Here is a 23,037-nt window from a genome sequence, read left to right on the forward strand (position 1 = left end):
AGTCCATTGTCTTTGGTTTTTGTTTTTTCTCTCTTCCTCTCACTTTCCTTTGTATTCTCCCAGAGGCCAGAAACGCCTAACAATTCATTTGCAAATACAAAAGTGCTATCCAGGATGTATGGGATGCAATCGAAAATGAATGTGTATGTGTGAGTGATGGAATGCATGGGTATGAACTGTCCATGTGTAAACAAAGATTTTTTTTTTTTCTCTTAGGGGGTGTACTCAACATTGCTTTATGGCCATAAATAAGTGTGATCACACTAATGCGCATGCGTTGTACTGTTTATGATTATTTTATAATTTTTTTTTCATTGGAAATGAGCTCAATACTGGTACCAGTTTAAATTTATAATTTTTTTTTACAAGTTTAAATGTACTTGCGAATAAATAACCTGTGCACAAATATGAAATCTCAATCCCTATAACTATGAGGAACTGTAGGGATGTTGTGTATATCTTTGTTTTCTCCTTTCCTGTGGCTTAGAGTGAAAGTTCTTTCACTCTGACACTCGGAAACTACCATGATACATTACTTTGCACCTGGTGGCATCTTATGGATTCAGTAGGTCTTGTGTTTGGTTTTGTTTTTCCTTCCAAATTAACTCATGTGATGCTAATGTGTGAAGGTTATAGATCTACATGTTGTCATTTTAGAATTGAAGTATTTACAAACCCTCCAAGTTTTTCCATATTTGATCTGTCAAAGTATAGACTCATTACCTTGGCTGGAAGTCTGGTCCAAGCATCCACTACTATTGTAGACCATTATAAACTTCTCAGAGAGGTACAGTGAGGTGTTATTAATGATTTTTAAGTTTTGTATTTTAAGGTAACTGCCCAAACAAGGATGGATGATTGGACTCAGACGGGGCAAAGTATTGTGAAACACAGATGAGGACCTTAAAACATAATTATGTTGGTTTTAAGGAGAAGCCTTGAATGGAATTAATTACAGTCAGGCCTAACTAAATTCTAATTTCTTTAGGGCGGTCTGTGTCAATAAACAGAGGTCCTGCTCTCTCTAATACAATTTTTTGTGGCCTGCTTGACTTGCAAATTGTTTTGCACCGAGAGTCAATTAATATGTTAATCACCACCGAGAGAGGGTGTTGCGCAATGTTTGAAAGCAGATTCAATCATTTTGTTTAACACAATTACAGATTCAAGGCTCTTTAACAAATTAAAGGTTGAGGCAGCATTCAATCTGAATAGTTTTTTTTTTTCATTGTTTTTTTTTCTCCTTCAACTTTTTCTCTTAAAGAAAACTATTTTTTTTTCTTTACTTCCTATATCACCTTATTTTAATTTTTTTTGGTGATTCTTCAGTTTGGCTTGCCTATGGTGGAAAAAAAAAAAAAAAAAAAAATAAAAAATAAAAAAGAGGGGAGTATGGGGAACATTATATGGAGAACATTTAAAGCAATTACAAATGTTGATATAGAATATTAAAAGCTTCCCTTTAGCATTTTGGGGATGGGTCGAGTATCCAACAGTTTTTGTTTTTCTCTTACGACATTGGATAATTGTTTTATATAATTTTAGGTCATTGTAGCTATTATCATGACAATAGTAACATAAGGCTTTAGCAACAGCCATGTGACTATTTTCTGTGTATATGTGACATACAATCCTCTCTACAGTTCTAATGTTGGGCAGTCATCAGATGTGGTCATTGATAATTTTTTTTAATGTTCATTTCTTTCTTTTTGTGCCATAATAAGTTCAAAGAGCATTGCGTCAATATCATATAGATATACTGGGACTGGTGAGACTCATAGTGACTGGCAAATAGCAGGGAGTATAGTACATTTGTACTTAAGAGTATTTTATTTAGATTTTTCCTGAAGCCACTAGTGACTGGTGACATCACACCTATCTGTATTCTGAAATCCAGTCATGTTTGTCTGCGTAGGCGACACTGCCTAATCTGCAATGAGAACTCTTAAAGTGATGACCTCTTCTGGAGCCTGCTAAAGGCAGGGCTCGTGCAGTAGCTACACATGGTAGCCAAGGACGGAGCGGTATGCCCAATGTTTGGGACCAGCACTGAACATAGCTTCAGTTAAAGGAGTTAGGGGTGAGTTGCGAGGGCAACAAGAGCCCCCTGCACACTTGAAGGGTCATACACAGACACACAGGGGTATACAGCAGAAGTTACTTGCAGGCATATGACCATGGAGGAAGAAAGATGGGGGATGGAAATCAGACACCTGGCTGAAGGGCGTAACCAAATTGTTACACATGTCACTGAGAAAGGGGTCTCAGTAGTATGTCGCAGTATATCTATGGTAATTCTAATAAAAGGTCCTAACTGCTCAGACTTACCAGACGAGCATTAATTTGAATGCATGTGTCTCAAATGTACTTGTGGTGTTCTTTCTCTACCTCTGTCCACATTAACAAAGTATAATCTTAGCCGGGAAAGCTGATCCAAAGGCCATTACTGTATGCGGTATCCAACGGGAATCACCATGGAAGGCTGTCCCAGAAGCAAGGGCAACATGACCAGATTGACATTATTGACTTTCGCACTAACATTATTGGACGGTTGAGAACAAGGATCCTCATGTTTTTTTTTATCCCTCTTGTTTTTTTTATTGTATTTTGTATCCTATGATTTTTATTATGGACTTATTACATTCAGAACAAGTGAGGACTACCGATACTAGGATCCAGAAATGTGAACTGTAGAGATGGAGAGTTTAAACGTTTTTTTTTTTTTTTCTTCGTCTTCTCAAAGAGTTTTATTTCATTTCAGAGGACAAAGCCAAACGTTCCAAATATTAAAGAAGATTGCACCTAAACCATTATTCTATGTGTGGCCGAGTCTCATATTCTCAACTGGCCACAAGGGGCCATCTGTTGCCTTATGAGTTTATGTGAAATCTTCATTAATATCTGTAAAATATTGTAATTAGAAATAGATCTCATTTGGCTGGCTATGAAAGCCAGGTAAAATGCCTTCCCCCAGATGCATTGTACTACACCTACTCACTTCAAAGGACCCCATGCTGGGGTATGCAATGAAGGGAGGCAACCATAATCAATTGCTAAGTTCCTGGGGAAATCCAATTAAATCTTCTTCCTAGTCACAAGGATTTGCATGAAAGGGGGATTTGCAGCCAATGGGGAATCAGCATGAAGGCATTTACCCAAAGCCAAGGGGAGGGAACAGTCTCTTTCTTGGGAACCAGTGGTCAAGAGTGGAACTCTGTAAGGATGGGTAATTATGGTTAAGGTGTGGCTTGTAACCAAATATGCTTGTATGCTTGTGACTAAATATACTGTCGTAGAGAATATACTTTGTATTCCTGCATGTAAATATTATATTTCAACCTAGTATTTTCTTCCTTGATGTAAGACCTTAGACTATAGATATTTTCTGTGTATATTAGATAGACCTGTAACTTACTCTAATAAATGGTGTTATGTTAAACCTTTTTCCTGGTCAATAGAATTCTCTTTTAAACCCATATCATATCTTCTGATTAATAAATCAGAAATATAGATTTTAAAGGTTAACACAGGTAAATGTTCTGTTGCATCAGTGGGTATTAGATTAACTCTAAAAAAGGAGGGAGGATACACCACATTTTGTTTTGCTTAATATTCCCTAAATTTTATTTGAAAAAGTTCTTTGGAAGTACCATTATAAGCCGGTCGATGTGATGGGAGGAAGTAACTTTGGGGGACAAGTTTTTTTTTAAATTATTTTCTCTATTGTATTCTTTTGTGCTCACTAAGCTTGACTGCTCCAACAAATGTGTGCTGCATGGTGAGTACATGTGTTTCATTGGAAAGACATCAATTGAGTGTGGTCTTGGTTGTGTTGAAAAGGTTCAACAGTTTTTTGTTTTAATTTAAATGGTTTGTCCACTAAATGCATAATATTTGCATATAGGACAGTGAAAATGGCTACAAGAAAGTAGTTTGTTTTAGCTGTGGAATTTTACAAGCAGTCATTCTCACTGGTCAGGTAAAGTACAGAATTGTGGAAGTCTTGTTGCTGAAGCTAATATCTGAGAAAGATTATTAGTATAGGGTAAAATAAGGTGCATCTAGCATACTGTATTATGCCTTGATTTTTTATTTTTATTTTTTAACTGAATTGGGTTTAACTTTGGTGTAAACATGACTGTATTTACCTTTCTATTGTAAAACGAGAGGGTTATTCAACCCATTTGATACTTTTGGCCTTATAATTGTTCCTATTGTCCACCGGGTCTATTGTTTTGCAGGTGTAGGCTCAGACAAGGTAAACTACAAGCTATTGTGAGTAGATTTCGTGTGTCTCCAGTAATCTAAAAGATTGTTTTAGTGGGAGCTAAAAAAAAAAAAAAAATTAATATTAATATAAATATAACTATAACTATAAATATATAACATACACACATACACACACACACACACACACACATATATATATATACATATACACACACACACACTTTTTTCACTCCACTTTACTGTATTTTCTGGATTTTGCTGCTCATTTTCCCTACTTCTTTCTCAAAGAAACGATAGTACAGTGCAACATTTAACTTAATCTTGTATATATACAAATTGTGCATTCTGTTTGTTGGTAATGGCAGCCATGCCCTGCCTAGAAAAGTGTGTAGCAACAAATACTCTTAAACATAAGAGCAATGGATTTGCCTGTGATGCCAAGTTAAAACAATCTCCTTGGGCTTATGTCCAGGAGTTATTTGAACAGGCAAAAACAACCAAAAAATAAAAAGCTCAAAAGGTCTAGCCTTGTCAGGAATGTATGCGGCTTGCATGGCTATGAATGCTAAAATACAGCAATTTGAAGATATAGTCTATAATAAAAATATCACAATGTCACAGTTGCTACGGCACCTACCTGTGCCTATGAAATTGGGGACACTAAGGAATATGAAAAGTATGGGGGAAAGGAGGATATGGATCCCAATTCTACTTTTCCTGTGGCGATGGGAGAAATCGCAGAGCCACAAGAAAATCGAGAATGCACCATGGTCACATAACCACCAGACAATGGGGACCAGATATCCACAAATGAGTAGCAAGACAAGTTCCAACATTGGCATAATTAAAAATAATGAATACATATTTCACATGCAACCAATGAGCACAGAGGGGTGCTCTTAGGTGTGAGAAGTCCCAGTGACCAGGTTAAGGCTTCTTCCAGCCCAAGGCAGCGTGGGCAATCTACACATACCATAGATTGTAATGCAAACATTTTCAGTATTTCTGGAGACAACAGGAAATTATCTCCTCTAGAGTAGGTGTTAATTTCAACAACTCATTGAAAGGTGAGAGCTCTTTTGTAAGTACCCCTAGATCTCTTATGAAGACAGGAAAAGCGGTTAATCCGGTTTTAGCCATTGAAGATTCTCAGCCTAAAATCACACTAGTTTTTAAGAGACGCTTTAATATTTTACAAAAGATAAAGTGCTATACCTGTGGGTTATTAGGCCACATTTCTCAATTTTGTTTGTGTTCTGGTGAAACAATATTTAAACAGAAGAAATATACAACAAAGAGGCACGATGTGGAAGTGCACTCACCACGCTGGGGGGGGGGGGGGCCCTAGGAGTAATAAATATGAAAATACAAAATCATACATCCCTTCCTCAAGGCTGAGAATGAAGCTTTGCAGCAGGAGATTAGGCAAATTAAACAGGAACTGGAGGAGTTTGTGAAAGAATTCCAATCCTTTAAAAGAAATGTTATTGACTCCTTGAATTTGAAAAATGGAGGAAGCAACTTGTCCATCGTAAACCAAACCAGTACACTAAAACCGGGGATGAAATACAAGATGTAAGTTAGTTAGTTTTAGAGGTCTATGGCATTTTAGTTTAATTAGATTAAAGTGGGAATGTCATTGGCCATTTACCAATGTACAAGAAAAGTATTGTTTGCTTTTAATAGGTTTAAAAAAAAAAAAAAGAGGGGGAAAGATTAATAACCGTTTTCAGGTTAAGCGAGTTTAAGTATATGTGCATTTAAAGTATACGTGCATATAAAAGTAGCTGTACATATGTGCAAATACGCGCCTAACAAAGGTAAGGTATAATAGTCCATTTTTTTCCCTCTTTCCTTTGTATTCTCCCAGAGGCCAGAAACGCCTAGCAATTCATTTGCAATTACCAAAACGCTATCCAGAATGTATGTGATGCAATTGAAATGAATATGTATGTTTGAGTGATGGAATGCATGGGGATAAACTGTCCATGTGTAAACAAAGCTTTTTTGTTAGGGGTGTGTACTCAACATTGTTTTATGGCCATCAATAAGTGTGATCACACTAATGCGCATGTGTTGTACTGTTTATGATTATTTTATAAATGTTTTTTTCATTGGTAATGAGCTCAATTTATTTTTATTTATATTGTTTACAAGTTTAAATGTATTCGCAAATAAATAGCCTGTGTACAGATCTGAGATGAGTTACTGTATGGATTTTTTGTGTTTATTTTTTCTCCTTTCCTGTGGAAGGTTCATTCACTCTGACGCTCAGAAACGACATGATGCATTACTCTGCACCTTGTGGCATCTTATGGATTCAGTGGGTCTTGTGTTTTGTTTTTCCTTCCAAATTGACTCATGTGATGCTAATATGTGTGAAGGTTACAGGTCTACATGTTGTCTTAGAATTTATTTACTAACCCTCCAAGTTTTTCCTATAATTTGTCAGAGTATAGATATGGGGGTGGGTCCTGTACATTTTTTACTGTACTTACGGTTGATGGACTCATTACCTCAGCTGGAAGTCTGTTCCAAGCATCCACTACTAGTTTAGACCATTATGAACCTCTCAGAGAGGTACAGTGAGGTGCTAATTTAAGTTTTGTATTTTAGGGTAAATGCACAAACAAGGACGGATGACTGGACCCAGACTGGGCAAAGCATTGTGAAACACAGATGAGGACCTTAAAACCTAATTTTTATGTTGCTTTTAAGGAGAAGCCTTGAATGGAATTACTGTCAGGACTAACTAAAGTCTAAAAAAAAGTTTTTGGGACGGTCAATAAACAAAGGTCCTGCTCTCTCTAATACAACTTTGTGGCCTGCTTGACTTGCAAATGGATTTGGAGAGTCAATTAATATGTTATCACCACCAAGAGAAGGTGTTGCCTTTGGTATAGGCATAATGTTTGAATGCAGGTTCAATAATTTTAACAAAAGTACAGATTCAATGCTCTTTAACAAGTTAAAGGTTGGGGCAGCATTCAATCTGAATGGTTTTATTTTAGGTTTAGTTTTCTCTTCTCCTTTTCTAAGGAAAACTATTCTTCTCTTTCCTATATCACTTGTGATTCTTCGAACAATAAAAAAAATTAAAATAAAAAAGGAGGGGAGTATGGGGAACATTATATGGAGAACATTTAAAGCAATAAGAAATGGTGATATAGAATATTAAAGCTTCCCTATAGCATTTCGGGGATGGGCTGAGTTCCAACAGTTTTTGTTTTTCTCTTAGGACATTGGATAATTGTTTTATATGAATTTAGGTCATTGTAGCCATCATGACAATAGTAACATTAGGGTTTAGCAACAGCCATGTGACTATTTTCTGTGTATATGTGACATACAATCATCTCTACAGTTCTAATATTGGGCAGTTATCAGATGTGATCTTTTTTTTTATAGGTTGGCAGTTTTCCCTTTTGTTCAAGTTCAAAGAGCATTGCGTGAATATCATAGATATACTGGGACTTGAGACTCAGTGATTGGTAAATAGCAGGGAGTATAGTACAAATGTAGAGTAATTTAGTTTGATTGTCCCTGAAGCCACTAGTGACTGGTGATATCACATTTATTCGTATTCTGAAATCAAGCTATTTTTGTCTGCGTAGGCGACACTGCCTAATCTGCAATGAGAACTCTTAAAGTGATGACCTCTTTCATAGCCTGCTAAAGGCAGGGCTCGTGCAGTAGCTACACATGGTAGCCAAGGACAGAGCTATATGCCCAAATGTTTGGCACCAGCACTGAACACCGCTTCAGTAAAAAAAAGTGTTAGTGGTGAGTTGCGATGGCAACAAGATCCTCCTGGACACTTGAAAGGTCATACACAGACAGTGGTATTCAGCAGAAGGTGGGGCAGAGTTACTTGCAGGCATATGACAATGGAGGAAGAAAGATGGGGGATGGAAATCAGACACCTGACTGAAGGGTGTAACTAACCATTCAAATTGTTACACATGTCACTGGGAAAGGGGTCTCAGTATGTTGCAGCATATCTATGGTAATTCTAATCAAAAGGTCCTTACTGCTCAGACTTGCCAGACAAGCATTCATTTGAATGCATATGTCTTAAATGTACTTGTGTTTTTCTTTCTCTACCTCTGTCCACATTAATAAAGTATAATCTTAGAAAGCCTGGAAAGCTGGTCCAGATGCCATTACTGTTTGCTGTATCAAACTGGAATCACCATGGAAAGCCGTCTCAGAAGCAAGGGCAACATGACCAGATTGACATTGTGGACTTTCGCACTATTATTGGACGGTTGAAAACAAGGATCCTCATGGGGTTTTTTTGGTGTGTGTTATATCCTAGGGTTTTTATTAATGACTTATTACATCCAGAACAAGTGATGACTACCGATACTGGGATCCAGAAATGTGAACTGTAGAGATGGAGAGTTTAAAAGTTTTTTTTTTTCCCCCAAAGAGTTATATTTCATTTCAGAGGACAAAGCCAAACAATCCAAATAAAGGAGCTTACACATAGAATAATGGTTTATGTGTGGAAGAGTCTCATTCTCAACTGGCCACAAGGGGCCATCTGTTGCCTTATGAGTTTATGTGAAATCTCCATTAAGATCTGGAAAATATTGTAATTATGAATATATCTCATTTGGCTTGCATCTATGAAAGCCAGGTAAAGGGGCTTCCCCCAAGCGCTTGTTAAGAGCAGACAATGCGGGCCAGAGGCGTGTATATACATACAAAGGGGAGCCAATTCCATTGTTTTACACCTACTCACTTCAAAGGACCCCATGCTGGGGTAAACAAAGAGAGCCCAACCATAATCAATACCCAAGTCCCTGGGCTAATTCAATTACATCTCCTGCCCAGAATAGCCACAAGGATTTCCATGAAAGGGGGCAGACTTAGGTATAAAGCCCTCCAATCATGATCCAACTAGGCCAGCCTATGGGGCATCAGCATGAAGGCATATACTCAGAGCAAAGGGGAGGTAACAGCTCTTTTGGGAAACCAGCCATCAGAGTGGAACGTTGGTAAGGATGGGTAATTATGGGAAAGGTGTGCCCTGTTACTTGTAGATCACTGTCTTAAAGAATATACTCCGCATTCCTTCATGTAAATCTTATTTCAACCTAGTATTTTCTTCCTTGATGTAAGGCCATAGATAGAGATGTGTGTATTAGCTAGACTTTCAACTACTTTTAGTAAATATTATATTTAAAGCTTTTCCTCCTGGTCAATTGAATTCTCATTTCATATATTGTGATTAATAAATCAGAAATAGATTTTAGATGTTAACATCAAGTTGATTGAGTGGTCAACTTGTGACATTCAGCCTGCCCATCAAACCATATATGACCGGCCTTAGCTTTAACATGTATGATTGGCATCCTTCATTTACTTCTGGTATACATCTTTCCAAATAGAAAATGTAACTGACAAAGACAGAAGAGAATTCTACAGCAGTGAGCTGGAAACTTAACCATTTGAATAAGGACATGCTGCTATAAAGATGTATGTGAGCCTTGTCATGTGGTTTAACATTCATTTGTTATATAAGGTCATGGCCAAGATGCATCAAAATATTATTGTCAGATCACCTTGTGGAGAGGTGACAGATGCACACCGTAGGGATCAGGAGTGCACCGCAAGGTTGTGGACCCTACGGCTGACTGCTGCGGACGGGAGACAGGTCCCACTGGGGTTAGAGCGTAAGATTCCATGGGGCGCGGAGTCTAAGAGCCAGCAGGTGTTCACCAGAGCCTCGAGTGGTGAGGATGGACTTGGCTGCAACTGGCTCCAGGTCACGACCCCCAGCTCACACCCACAATAGGCAACAGGAGGATAGGGATGGTGAGGGACAAAGCCAAGGTCGGGGCCACAAGCAGACAGGAATAGTCAGGGACACGCCAAAAGGTCAGGATCACAGGCAAACAGGGATAGTCGAAGACACACCATAGGTGGTAACGGAACAACAGAAGCGCACATGGCAGGCCTGCAGTGCACAGGTTAATATAGAGTTCTCTGATAGGAGCTAGGGTGGAGTCATGCCAGAGGATGGATTACAAAAGCAGTCAGGTGAGGGTCGGCTGGTCTCTAGAGATGAACACATGGAAACAGGTAAGCAGACCAACTCTATTGCATAACCATGACAATTATATTTTTCATGTAGACTTCACTCCAGGAGAGCATTCCCCCCAACAGAAAAGGTTGATTAAATTATCCTATCCAGTGTAGAGCGCAAGTCAAGGACACAAAAAAAAAAAAAACTTATGTTGAAAGTTTTCTGAACAGTGGTGCCACCTTACACAAAACCAGCTGACAATGGTCAAATATTTGTTTTAAGATCCAACAAAACCTTGGATTAAAGTAAAAGCTAGGATAAATTATTGCTTCAAAGGGTGAGATCACCTACCTAGTAAGAACCCAATGTTGACTCAGCTTTCCCTCAGACAATGACTGAGCTGCGACAACACCAGAACGACAGTCACAAATATCTGACAGTCTACAATGAATATTGTCTAAAAACGCCTAAAAAAGGAGGAATTGTTTGTACAGCTAAACCCTTACCTAAACCTTCATTTAGCCTGTCCAAGGTTAATTTCAAATGCTTTAGGAAAACATTTAAATCCTGTATACATGTGGCATTTTAAATATATGTGATTATAATTCAAATTCTATTAGCTTCCAGAACACAGATACAATCATGATTTTAGTATCCACTGACCCAATGAGGAATCTGTCATGAAGTAGAAATATAATATTTTGATATACAACAAAGAATTGTGTTAAGATAGCCATCATTGTTATAAAGACATTGAAACTATGACCACATCTATTGTCCCAAGACAAATAGGTCTTCAAAAGCATATGCAGGAGTCATGCCTTTATCCATATAATCAATTGTGTGATCGTGATTAATCAGATTTATAATAATGAGTATATTGTACCAGTTGCTGAATAGCTATATATCAATAAGCCCCAATATTTAGGTAGATGCTCATTAGGAACATATGTTCTCTTAATAGATCAGAACACATTTTGCTGCCCTCAGAACACATTTAGTGGCTGCAGATATTACCTTAGCTAACCAGGTAAATCATTAGCATTCGCCAACCAATGGAGAATAAGCCAAACCTTCTGGGCTGAGCCTATAATTTTATGAGCTTATTGTCACAGATGGTATAAAGGATGTGAGGGCCATAGAGGATCACGGACCCACACGCCAGATACACCCCCTAGACGATAAAAAAACCCGATGATAGTTGACCACTCCCATCTTGCTGGACCTCATTATTGGAACTACTCAAAATACTTATAATTTGTTGGAACTCTTCCCCTTCTAAACTATTGGTAAGATACAGACCATACAAATATTAATCTATTTTTTCTCTCAAAATTGAAGAGACTGTATTTTACAGTTTATGTAGTAGCCTGATGTACAGTGTGTATGGTAGTTTTATATTAATCATTTGCCCATATGGATTGTATAGGCCTTGTGCATTGAAGCTGTGTTTCGGGGAATTCAGATGTAAACCTGTATTTCCAACATTTTAAATTACTGTGGTCCCGGGGGAAAGTATTTATTGTCCCATTTAATTTAGTAGCTCTGTTGGATTAATATTTCTTTCAAATTGAAAATATTTGTTGACCACACAAAACATACTTTGTATTCCATCCGGCCACAGAAATTCAGAGGACTGTTTCCCCAATCAACAAGGGATATTGTGTTCTTGAACATAAAGCTTTATTACCGCAAATATTTTTTTCTAACAGAACCATTTGGGCTCCCCTGAGTTTTGAATATATTAAGAAAAATTGTGTAACTATACTTGTAAATTAAGTCAAATTTACTTATTTTATTGGGAGATATTTATACATGGGTACGAATTCCCCATAGATTCAAAACTCAGAAATGTATTGTGGTATGTACTGATCAGAACAAAGGTCACAATTTTACCATAAGGATAGAGAGGCACTGAAAAAACAAAAACAAAAAAACTAAATTCCCCATATACATTAAGATTCCATACCACACAACAAAAAATTGGCAAGCACTGCTTAGATATTTTGTAAGAGGGAATCTTACCACATTACAGAACATACTGGTGATTATATTTGCATATATTGTGAAAGTCATCTGTTGAATAATAACATAGCAAGAAGTGATCATGAAGCGATTTAATCTAAAAAACAGGGGTCTCAAACTGGTGGCCCTCCAGCTGCTGCGAAACTACAAGTCCCATCATGCCTCTGCCTGTGGGAGTCATGCTTGTAACTGTCAGCCTTGCAATGCTTCATGGGACTTTTAGTTTCGCAACAGTTGGAGGGCCGCCAGTTTGAGACCCCTGATCTAGCCATGATTGTAACATGGGTGATGTTGTAAAATTGTGATTTTGACATTTGTACAGTCTTTACATGATAAAAAGGTGCTAGGCGGGAAGTATTATACAAAATGTAGAATCCTTGTATCAATTTACTTTCTCTTCCTTTTGTCTTTTAAATCATGCAATATTTTTTGTCACCACAAGATGGCCTCCAAACAGTATTATGACACGGTAACTGCCAATTGGACACTGGGTCCTTTAACATGACTGGGATAAACCATGTCATGACTTGAAAAAGCGCATGGAGACCATCAAGAGATTCAGAATTTGAAGAGGAGATCTTCTCTGGAAGATTGACCACATGTTTTATACTTCAGTCTGCAATTTTTTTTTTTATGAAAAAATAAAAGAAGGTTGTCCACACCGATATACTAAATATTTAAATCTTTAGTGTGATTTCAGTTAACAGAAAATCTTGTTAATAGGTTAACATTCTTAAAGAAAAGGACAGTAGAAAGTGATACGTTTAATATAAAGTATATTTCTAGATAACTGAAATTTAAGCACAAATATGAAAATACTGTTACAGCCTTTATTATATTTAAAATCTGCATTATGACTAAGATTTTATAAATAGGCCAAAGAGGAAAGAAAGGTGAACCAAGTTTAGGAGAGGAATTTGTCGGACTCAATTCTGAAAAATAATGAATGTGATCATTTGACACAAAGCTGTATGAATGGGGCCATTAATGAAGTGTCAATTCATTAACATGATTAATCATTCAGAAGATTGATAACATTCTAAACTCTTACTGAACTGCGCATGATCTCTGGAAAGTTCGAACAGGAAGGAAAACATATAGAAAACAACGAATGAATGTTCAAACGCAACTATAAATGATTGTAAAATACAGGGAAAAAAAATAGGCCACAGCAAAGTATGATGAGGTGCCAACAAGTCTGCAAGAAAAGTGAAATAAACATAAATGCCTGTGCATGCATAATGGTCCTTATTCTTTGACATGAAAGGAAAAAAATATATAAGGAAAGCAGGAAATAATGACCTATTGCATTTGCTATACACCATATATGCTATAAATAAATTGCTTCATCCAGGAGGTGCTGACATGTCTGCGAGCAAAGTGGAATAATCTCCAAAGTTTCTGTGCATATGTAATGGACATTTCAAATCATGTATAACATCAAGTGTGGGGAATAGAGGTGACATCATGCACATAATGATTAAAATAAAGACACTCTACACTAAATTCAAACAAGCACAGATTTATTGTGCCAAACCCAAAACAGGAATGGTTTCATGCTTGTACCCGTATGTATGAACATGTATAAGTATTTTCTTGAAAATATAAACTTCCAAATACAAAAATATAAACTTTCTACAAAATCACTATGTATTTTGTACAGTAGTAGTGCAATTATGAAAAAGTGAACATTATCACAGTAGGGATGCAATGTGCTGGTGGACAACTACAGCTGCAAGCATCTAAAGTGTCCATATGTACAATAGGTATACAATATACAAAACTGTACAGGTGGACCAAAACATAGCAGCTGTCCAATCGCATTCTTGTAAAGACATAAAGATACAAGCACTCTGTACACATAAACAACAACCAGCAAACACTGTCCATATACACAATATGTATTCATTGTGCTAAACCATGGGTGTTCACCCTGTGGCGCTCCAGCTGCTGCAAAACTACAAGTCCCATCATGCCTCTGCATTTGGAAGTTCTGTGTGTAACTGTCAGTAGCTTGCAATGCCTCATGGGACTTGTAGTTCTGCAACAGCTGGAGGGCCAAAGGGTGAACACCCATGTGCTAAAGTGTAAATATAGCCAAAACATTGCCTACAACTGCTGTGCAATGTTGGAATGTTTACATGTGTACCATAAGGATCCATTGACCCAGGTTGTTTTTAAATCTGTTCCAGAGAAGTGTCCATTTGCTACACTGTACACATGGGCAACATGATTGCAGGTGTTAAATTAGAAGTGCAGTTGGACAAGGGCCTAAAATGTCTGGTTTGCACTAGACTACGGTACAGATGGACAAGAAAACAATAGGTCTTCAAACCCATTCCAGATAAGTGTCCATTTGTACAATCAGTAGAGCTAGCTGAGTGCTAGACTGTACACGTGGACAAGAACACTATAGGCGTTATTTATGATAGGCAAATCCACTTTGCACAAGTGCACTAAAAGTGCACTCGGAAATTCAGTTAGTTCTAGATCTGAAATGAGGGGAAGCTCTGCTGATTTTAACAACCAATCATATGCAAGGTAAAATGCTGTTTTTTATTGTCCTTGCATGTCCCCCTCAGATCTACAGCAACTGCACTTGCAGTGCAAAGTAGATTTTCCTTTAGTAAATAATCCCCTATAGGTATATAAAACAAAAGTTGCATGTGCAAAAAAGAACCAGGGTATGCATGAAAAACAAGCTAAACGTCTAAACCCATTCAAAATGTAGATAATTGCTCAAGGATCTCTGAAATTCTGCGTGGAAAAGAATTCAGGGTAGTGCGAACTATCTCTCTCTCTCCATTTATTTAATTCATGTTTTTTATTTAAAGGACAATGGCTTTTAAATTCACATCTCCCGATTTCCTGCCCCAATTTATTGAGAAATACAGAGAATTATCCTGCTTATGGGATGTGAGATCAAGAGAATATTCCAATCGCTATAAGCGTGATGAAGCTATAAAAGAACTCAGTTATGCAAAGCAGTTTGTATTCAACCCACAGAAGACTATGTAAAGAACAAAATTGTGAACTTGCGCACCGTGTTTAAGAATGAGTATAAAAAGATACAAGCCTCCAAAAAATCTGGTGCAGGAGCTGAGGACGTGTATGTGCCACATTTGTGGTACTTCAAAGACCTCATGTTCCTAGCCGATACAGATGATCCCAGAGAGTCCCATTGTACTCTGGAAGCAAGTGGCCCATCAGACTCCGATGCATTATCTGAAACGGAGGATACATCCCAAACACAGACACAGGTAAATATATGTTGTATCATATGTTATATTCTTTTGTTTAAAACAACTGGCAATAGGGTAGTGAAGAAGTTGTGCACTACTGTACTTTACATGAATATTTTTAAACTGAAAGTCTAACCAAAACTTCTTCCACCTTCTTCCACTGTCCCCAATCCATATTATATAAAGCTAGATACAATCCTGCCATGCAACTGCCCTCCTGCCTATAAAATAATCAGTATAATTGTCGATTCTGACGTGCACTGCCAGTTGGCAAGCTAGGCCTTGCAGGAGCTAAATTTTGCAAACCAGTACTGTCGTTTCGCCAGTCACCTGGTACAATTGTCCCACTGGTAATGTCTTCCATATCAACTGCAGATGTTGGCATGTATGACACTGTTGTGCATTGTAAAAAATTGTGTAGCATACAGCAGCACTCCACAATGTCCACTTTTTCCACTGCTACATTCATAGCAGTGGAAGATTCTGAATCTGCTGGCCATAATGCCGAACGCATTTTCAACCACCCGACTTGCCCTAGACAGACGATAATTGAATATCTTGTTGAGCTGTTAAATTATGTAAGGGATACGGTTTCAAAAGATGTTCATGCAAAGCAAATGCGTCATCCCCAATAAAGATGAAATTTAGTCCTTCCACAGTTTCACTTGAAGATGGAAGATGCAAAAACACCTCCTTTCAGTCTGTTTAGGAATGCACTCCGCTGTATTACTCCTCCATCTGAGTGTCTACCATTTTTTCCTATGTCCAGGTATATGAATTCATATTTTGCACTGACGATCGCCATTAATATTATGCTAAAGAACCCTTTGTACTTTTAATAGTAGGATCCTGAATTGGCTGGTGGGATGATCCTTACATGTTTCCCATCTATTGCACCACCACAATTCGGGAAATTACACATATACTGGAATTCTTTAGCAAGGTCTTTCCATTCCTGGGAATTTGTGGGAAACTGTTGGCAAAAAAAGACATAGGAATATTTAGCATTCATGGTAATTGATTTATTAATTACTTTTTACATTATTTTCTATAGGATACTCCAAGCCCAGTACCAGAGCAGCCAGGGACATCGGGTCTGAGTGCTCAGAGGGGGAAAAAAAAAAAGGAAGACTGCAGATTATGACACTTCCACTTTATTAAAGTATGCATCATCCATTATGGAACAAAAGGATGATGTGTGATGCTGTGGGTTATCTTGTTGTACACAAGCTACGCAGGATGACTATGCAACAGCGTGACTTGTTTGAACCTCTGCTGCATAAAATGATTGCCATTGGACTTAAGGGACATTTATAACACTGATGTTATAGGGTATCAGGGTTGTACATCACACCAACCTGTACCATCTGTCCCAAACTGGCAGATGTCCCAACAGCAAGGAAATACAAGCTGGCCAATGAACCAGGAACACCATCAAGGTCCTTGGTTTCGTGATCCACATTATACAAATTTGTGAATATAAAAATACATTTTCTTTACTGTTCTTGTTGGAATTAAAATGTTTTTTGTTACATAATACTATTGTTAAATAAAAAAAGATTGTTTCAAAACGTCTTTTTGGAAATGGTGTACTTCTTGTTACGTATTTTCTTGGAAGAAATTGCATTTTTGGCCATTTTAAAAACATTGTTGATTTTACATATTTAAACTTTGTTTCATTTGTAGTCATGTAATAGAACTAACAGTTCACCATGTTTTCTTACCTTTAAATACTGTGGTTGGAGCACTTTTATTATGGCCTCACACGTCTCCGGTATAATACGACCCAATGATTGGGCAGAAATTCCAGTTGTAAACTTCATGTCCTCAAAAGACCTGCCTGTAGCCAAGAAACGGAGGGTTGCCATGAGCCTCTCCTCTGTGCTGACAGCCTTTCTCATACAGGAGTCTTGTTTGGTGATATGTGGCCGCACATGCGATAACAGCATCTCAAATGACTCCTGTGTCATCCGTAAATAATTTCGATAATCCTCAGGATTATTTTCCCTCAGGTTTGTCAATAGATTTACATGTGAGAATTTCTCACGCTGCAGGAGCCAGTTTTGTCCACACTCTGCTCTTCCTTCTGTTTCTTCTTTATTCTTCTCTTCCTCCAAGGCTATTATTGCAATTACCATGGCTGCCATTTTCTGCTTTCTATTGTACCTCTTGGCATTTTCTCAGAACGTATGAATGTGCAATGCGCCGAAACGGCCGCTCGTTTCGTACTCAGCGTGACCCAATTTTGTACAGTAGGGGGTGTGGTTAAAAGGTTACTAAATATTACATCACTTCCTCTATTGTCAAGAAAAGTGTTTTAACGTACGATTTTTGTACTTAATTGATGGCACATTCGCATGTTGTGAGTGCCGCTTTCGTTTATCGCTCGACGGGTCGTTCGAAATTCGTATCGTGTATGGCCTGCATAAGTGTCAAATGTGTGAATGAGCTCTGAACAGGTGGTCCTGGCTAAAGTTGAGGCTGAGCCAGTAAAAACATTGGTTCTCAACACCTGTCCTCAGGACCCACTAATATTTTAAGTATTACCTTGGGGAGATGCAGACTAGAATATTGCAATCACTGAGCAGCAAATGATATCACCTGTGATATCTTTCAGTTATCTTGTAAACCAGGCCTGTTAGTGGGTCCTGAGGACAGGAGTTGAGAACCACTGCAGTAAAAAGTAAACAAAAATTCTGGTGTAAAGCAACTAGCTGGAAGCTAACTGATCAGAAAATATGTCTGGTATAGGGTGTCTTGAGAGATGGGAGTGGTTTATACCTGATCAGTTTAACAGAAATGCATAAAATTGTTTAATCACTTGCCGAGACAGCTTTTTTCTGACAATTGTTGCTTAGAACTTAAAATCTGTATTTTTGCTAGAAATTACTCAGAAACTCAGAATCAATATATTTAATATACAATATAAATAATAATAATAAATATAAATTATATATCAAAAAATACTAAAGCGCAAATATTGAGTCTCAGTGTAATATATCTAGATGAAAACAGTTGCAAACACTTTAAACGTGGTCAGTAACCAGGGAAAAAACATAGGACCTATAGTAGTAATGCGCTATAATCAGTCGTCCACCCAAAAATAAAGTGTAATGTGTAACTGGTGCAAAAAATACAAATAAAGTGCAACAAAGTGGCCGCCAAGGGGGAACCACCAAACCAATTCACCACAAAGTGGTACAAACCAGTGTACCTCTAAATTCAACACAACATAGATGACCAATACATAATGTTAAACATGAATCATGATAAAAGTGCATTGTGCTATATGTGTTAAGTAGGTGAGCTATGTGTTTATTATAACCAGAAACCACAGGAGGAAAAATTAATAATTCCACAACAAAACAAGCATACACTACTGAGGTAGCATATTATACACACACACATACACCTTTTTAGCAGAGGCCCTAGAAAACATGGCAGTTGTTGCAATACTAGTTGCACAGCAGTCTTTCAAATGCAGTTTAAAACAATGCTTTTCATATAAAAAAAGTTAGCCCTTTTTTTGTATGTGAAAGCTGAAGTTACGCTGCGTAAATAGCTACTAAACATGTCATGGGTTAAAATTGTACACTCATGGAATGGCGACACGCTATGGTACTTAATCGCCATAGGCATAGGCAACACAAAAAAAAAAAAAAAAAAAAACAGTTACCAGTGTAGAGTTAGAGGTGGTCTAGTGCTAGAATTATTGCTCTAATGATCGTGGTAATACTTCACGTGTGTGGTTTGAACATGGTTTACATTTAGGGCAACTTACATATGTGTTCGCTTTTGCATGGGGTGCCAGGACAGTGTAAAAATAAAGGTTAACACTTTTATTACTGTCACAAGGAATGTAACCATCCCTTGTGCCATAGTCACGTCAGTTTATTTTTTGTGATGCATAATGGACATTGATTGGGACTTTTAACGAGGCTATGGCCTGGTAAGGTCATGTGCTTCCATCCCACGGGACTTTAAATGAAACTATGGCCTGGTAAGGTCATGCGTTTCCATCCCTATTGTATTCAAAAAAAGAGGGGGGGGGGGAAACAAGGGGGACATTGGGACTTTACATGAAGTATGTGGTAGCAAGAGAGTACAAGGTGAACTAATAGGAATTTTATTGATCGTTGCAATTAGATTTACAAGAAATAAATAAATACAATGATAAACAAAGTAATAAACAATGCATAATAATGGTAATAATGATAATAATAATACAGCATGATAATAACATAAATATTACAAAGTATCATAATAATAAAACTCCAAAGTTCACCGCAGCAAGATTGAATAAAAGCATATGTAAGATAATGTCTGCAGGACCAAGGTCTTTTTGCACCAATTAGGGTAATATCAAAATCTGAATGTATTCAAAAGAAGCACGGCATATGATAGCTCTACGCACGTTTCGTGGCCTTTATACCACTCATCAGGAGCAGAGCACGTGTTCAATCTATAATAAAGAGTAATATGATATTCAGAAGTAAGGTAAAATGAAAAATAAAAATTGTAATGAAAACGCATGAAAAAAGGTTGGGGTAAACGAGTCACCCACACCTAATACATGCTTACTCACTTAGGTAAGTGCACTGATAGTCTAGTAGGTGGGTGCCGCAAGCCGTCCAAAATACACCCCCAACCGGGAGCCGTGGTGGGTAACTCAATGGAGATAGCCACAAGGCCGCAGCACAAGCAGGCATGGAATCACCACGAGGCACTTCTATAGAGAGTGAAAGATTAGAACCATTAGGAGATATGCAAGGTGTGAAGATGGTGAAGGATTAAGAAAGATAGTAAGGGGAGCTGAATGTTAAGAAGAAAGAGAGAATATAAAAAAGTTAGGGCTCACCGAGCAAAAAAGTGAGGGGACCAAACATAGGGCTGTTAGCCATAGGAATGCAGTGAAGGAGTGAAAGATTTAATTAAAAGAACTGCATGTGATCTGGTGTATAAAAAGCCTTGAGTGACCACACCCTCTAAAGAGCCGCCCCCATGAGTATCACCACAAGTCATCCCACCACCGTCACGCCGCATGGCGAAATGGGGGGAGAAGAGGGCTTCCGCCAGCCGGATAGTATATATCTCCAGTCTGGCGGCTCCGAACTGCCCCCATAATGCCAGCAGTGTGTAAAACTCAACTGCAAGGACGTAGCAGCAATAAAAGAACGCTGCACATCCTGCGTTAATTGCGTGACGTCGACGCACAGTGAGACGCATCCACCCATCAGGCGTCCAATGACGCAAAGGATGGGAGGAGACTATCAGTGTGCGTCACAGCTCCCGGAAATGGAGATGGAAGCCGGACGTCATAGCAGCACATCCCCACAAGGCACCAGCAGAGCAGCAGACAAGACTGGCAGGTCCAAAATGGAATGTATATTGCACATGATTTAAAACTATAAATGAAGTAGTAAACAAAAAGAAAATTGATACAAAAGGTAAACAAGATAATTACATATAGATGAAAGGGGCTGGCCAAGGTCAATAGTAGCAGAGAAGTACTGATACTTAAGCTGATAGAGCATTCCCACATACTTCCATCCCTGAATTCATGTGATGCATAATGGACATTGATTGGGACTTTTAACGAGGCTATGGCCTGGTAAGGTCATGTGCTTCCATCCCACGGGACTTTAAATGAAACTATGGCCTGGTAAGGTCATGCGTTTCCATCCCTATTGTATTCAAAAAAAGAGGGGGGGGGGGAAACAAGGGGGACATTGGGACTTTACATGAAGTATGTGGTAGCAAGAGAGTACAAGGTGAACTAATAGGAATTTTATTGATCGTTGCAATTAGATTTACAAGAAATAAATAAATACAATGATAAACAAAGTAATAAACAATGCATAATAATGGTAATAATGATAATAATAATACAGCATGATAATAACATAAATATTACAAAGTATCATAATAATAAAACTCCAAAGTTCACCGCAGCAAGATTGAATAAAAGCATATGTAAGATAATGTCTGCAGGACCAAGGTCTTTTTGCACCAATTAGGGTAATATCAAAATCTGAATGTATTCAAAAGAAGCACGGCATATGATAGCTCTACGCACGTTTCGTGGCCTTTATACCACTCATCAGGAGCAGAGCACGTGTTCAATCTATAATAAAGAGTAATATGATATTCAGAAGTAAGGTAAAATGAAAAATAAAAATTGTAATGAAAACGCATGAAAAAAGGTTGGGGTAAACGAGTCACCCACACCTAATACATGCTTACTCACTTAGGTAAGTGCACTGATAGTCTAGTAGGTGGGTGCCGCAAGCCGTCCAAAATACACCCCCAACCGGGAGCCGTGGTGGGTAACTCAATGGAGATAGCCACAAGGCCGCAGCACAAGCAGGCATGGAATCACCACGAGGCACTTCTATAGAGAGTGAAAGATTAGAACCATTAGGAGATATGCAAGGTGTGAAGATGGTGAAGGATTAAGAAAGATAGTAAGGGGAGCTGAATGTTAAGAAGAAAGAGAGAATATAAAAAAGTTAGGGCTCACCGAGCAAAAAAGTGAGGGGACCAAACATAGGGCTGTTAGCCATAGGAATGCAGTGAAGGAGTGAAAGATTTAATTAAAAGAACTGCATGTGATCTGGTGTATAAAAAGCCTTGAGTGACCACACCCTCTAAAGAGCCGCCCCCATGAGTATCACCACAAGTCATCCCACCACCGTCACGCCGCATGGCGAAATGGGGGGAGAAGAGGGCTTCCGCCAGCCGGATAGTATATATCTCCAGTCTGGCGGCTCCGAACTGCCCCCATAATGCCAGCAGTGTGTAAAACTCAACTGCAAGGACGTAGCAGCAATAAAAGAACGCTGCACATCCTGCGTGAATTGCGTGACGTCGACGCACAGTGAGACGCATCCACCCATCAGGCGTCCAATGACGCAAAGGATGGGAGGAGACTATCAGTGTGCGTCACAGCTCCCGGAAATGGAGATGGAAGCCGGACGTCATAGCAGCACATCCCCACAAGGCACCAGCAGAGCAGCAGACAAGACTGGCAGGTCCAAAATGGAATGTATATTGCACATGATTTAAAACTATAAATGAAGTAGTAAACAAAAAGAAAATTGATACAAAAGGTAAACAAGATAATTACATATAGATGAAAGGGGCTGGCCAAGGTCAATAGTAGCAGAGAAGTACTGATACTTAAGCTGATAGAGCATTCCCACATACTTCCATCCCTGAATTCATGTGATGCATAATGGACATTGATTGGGACTTTTAACGAGGCTATGGCCTGGTAAGGTCATGTGCTTCCATCCCACGGGACTTTAAATGAAACTATGGCCTGGTAAGGTCATGCGTTTCCATCCCTATTGTATTCAAAAAAAGAGGGGGGGGGGGAAACAAGGGGGACATTGGGACTTTACATGAAGTATGTGGTAGCAAGAGAGTACAAGGTGAACTAATAGGAATTTTATTGATCGTTGCAATTAGATTTACAAGAAATAAATAAATACAATGATAAACAAA

The sequence above is a fragment of the Lithobates pipiens genome, unplaced genomic scaffold, assembly GCF_037356315.1.
Source record: "Lithobates pipiens isolate NorthernLeopardFrog02 unplaced genomic scaffold, aLitPip1_a1.2 Scaffold_28, whole genome shotgun sequence".
In the NCBI taxonomy this organism is placed as follows: Eukaryota; Metazoa; Chordata; class Amphibia; order Anura; family Ranidae; genus Lithobates; species Lithobates pipiens.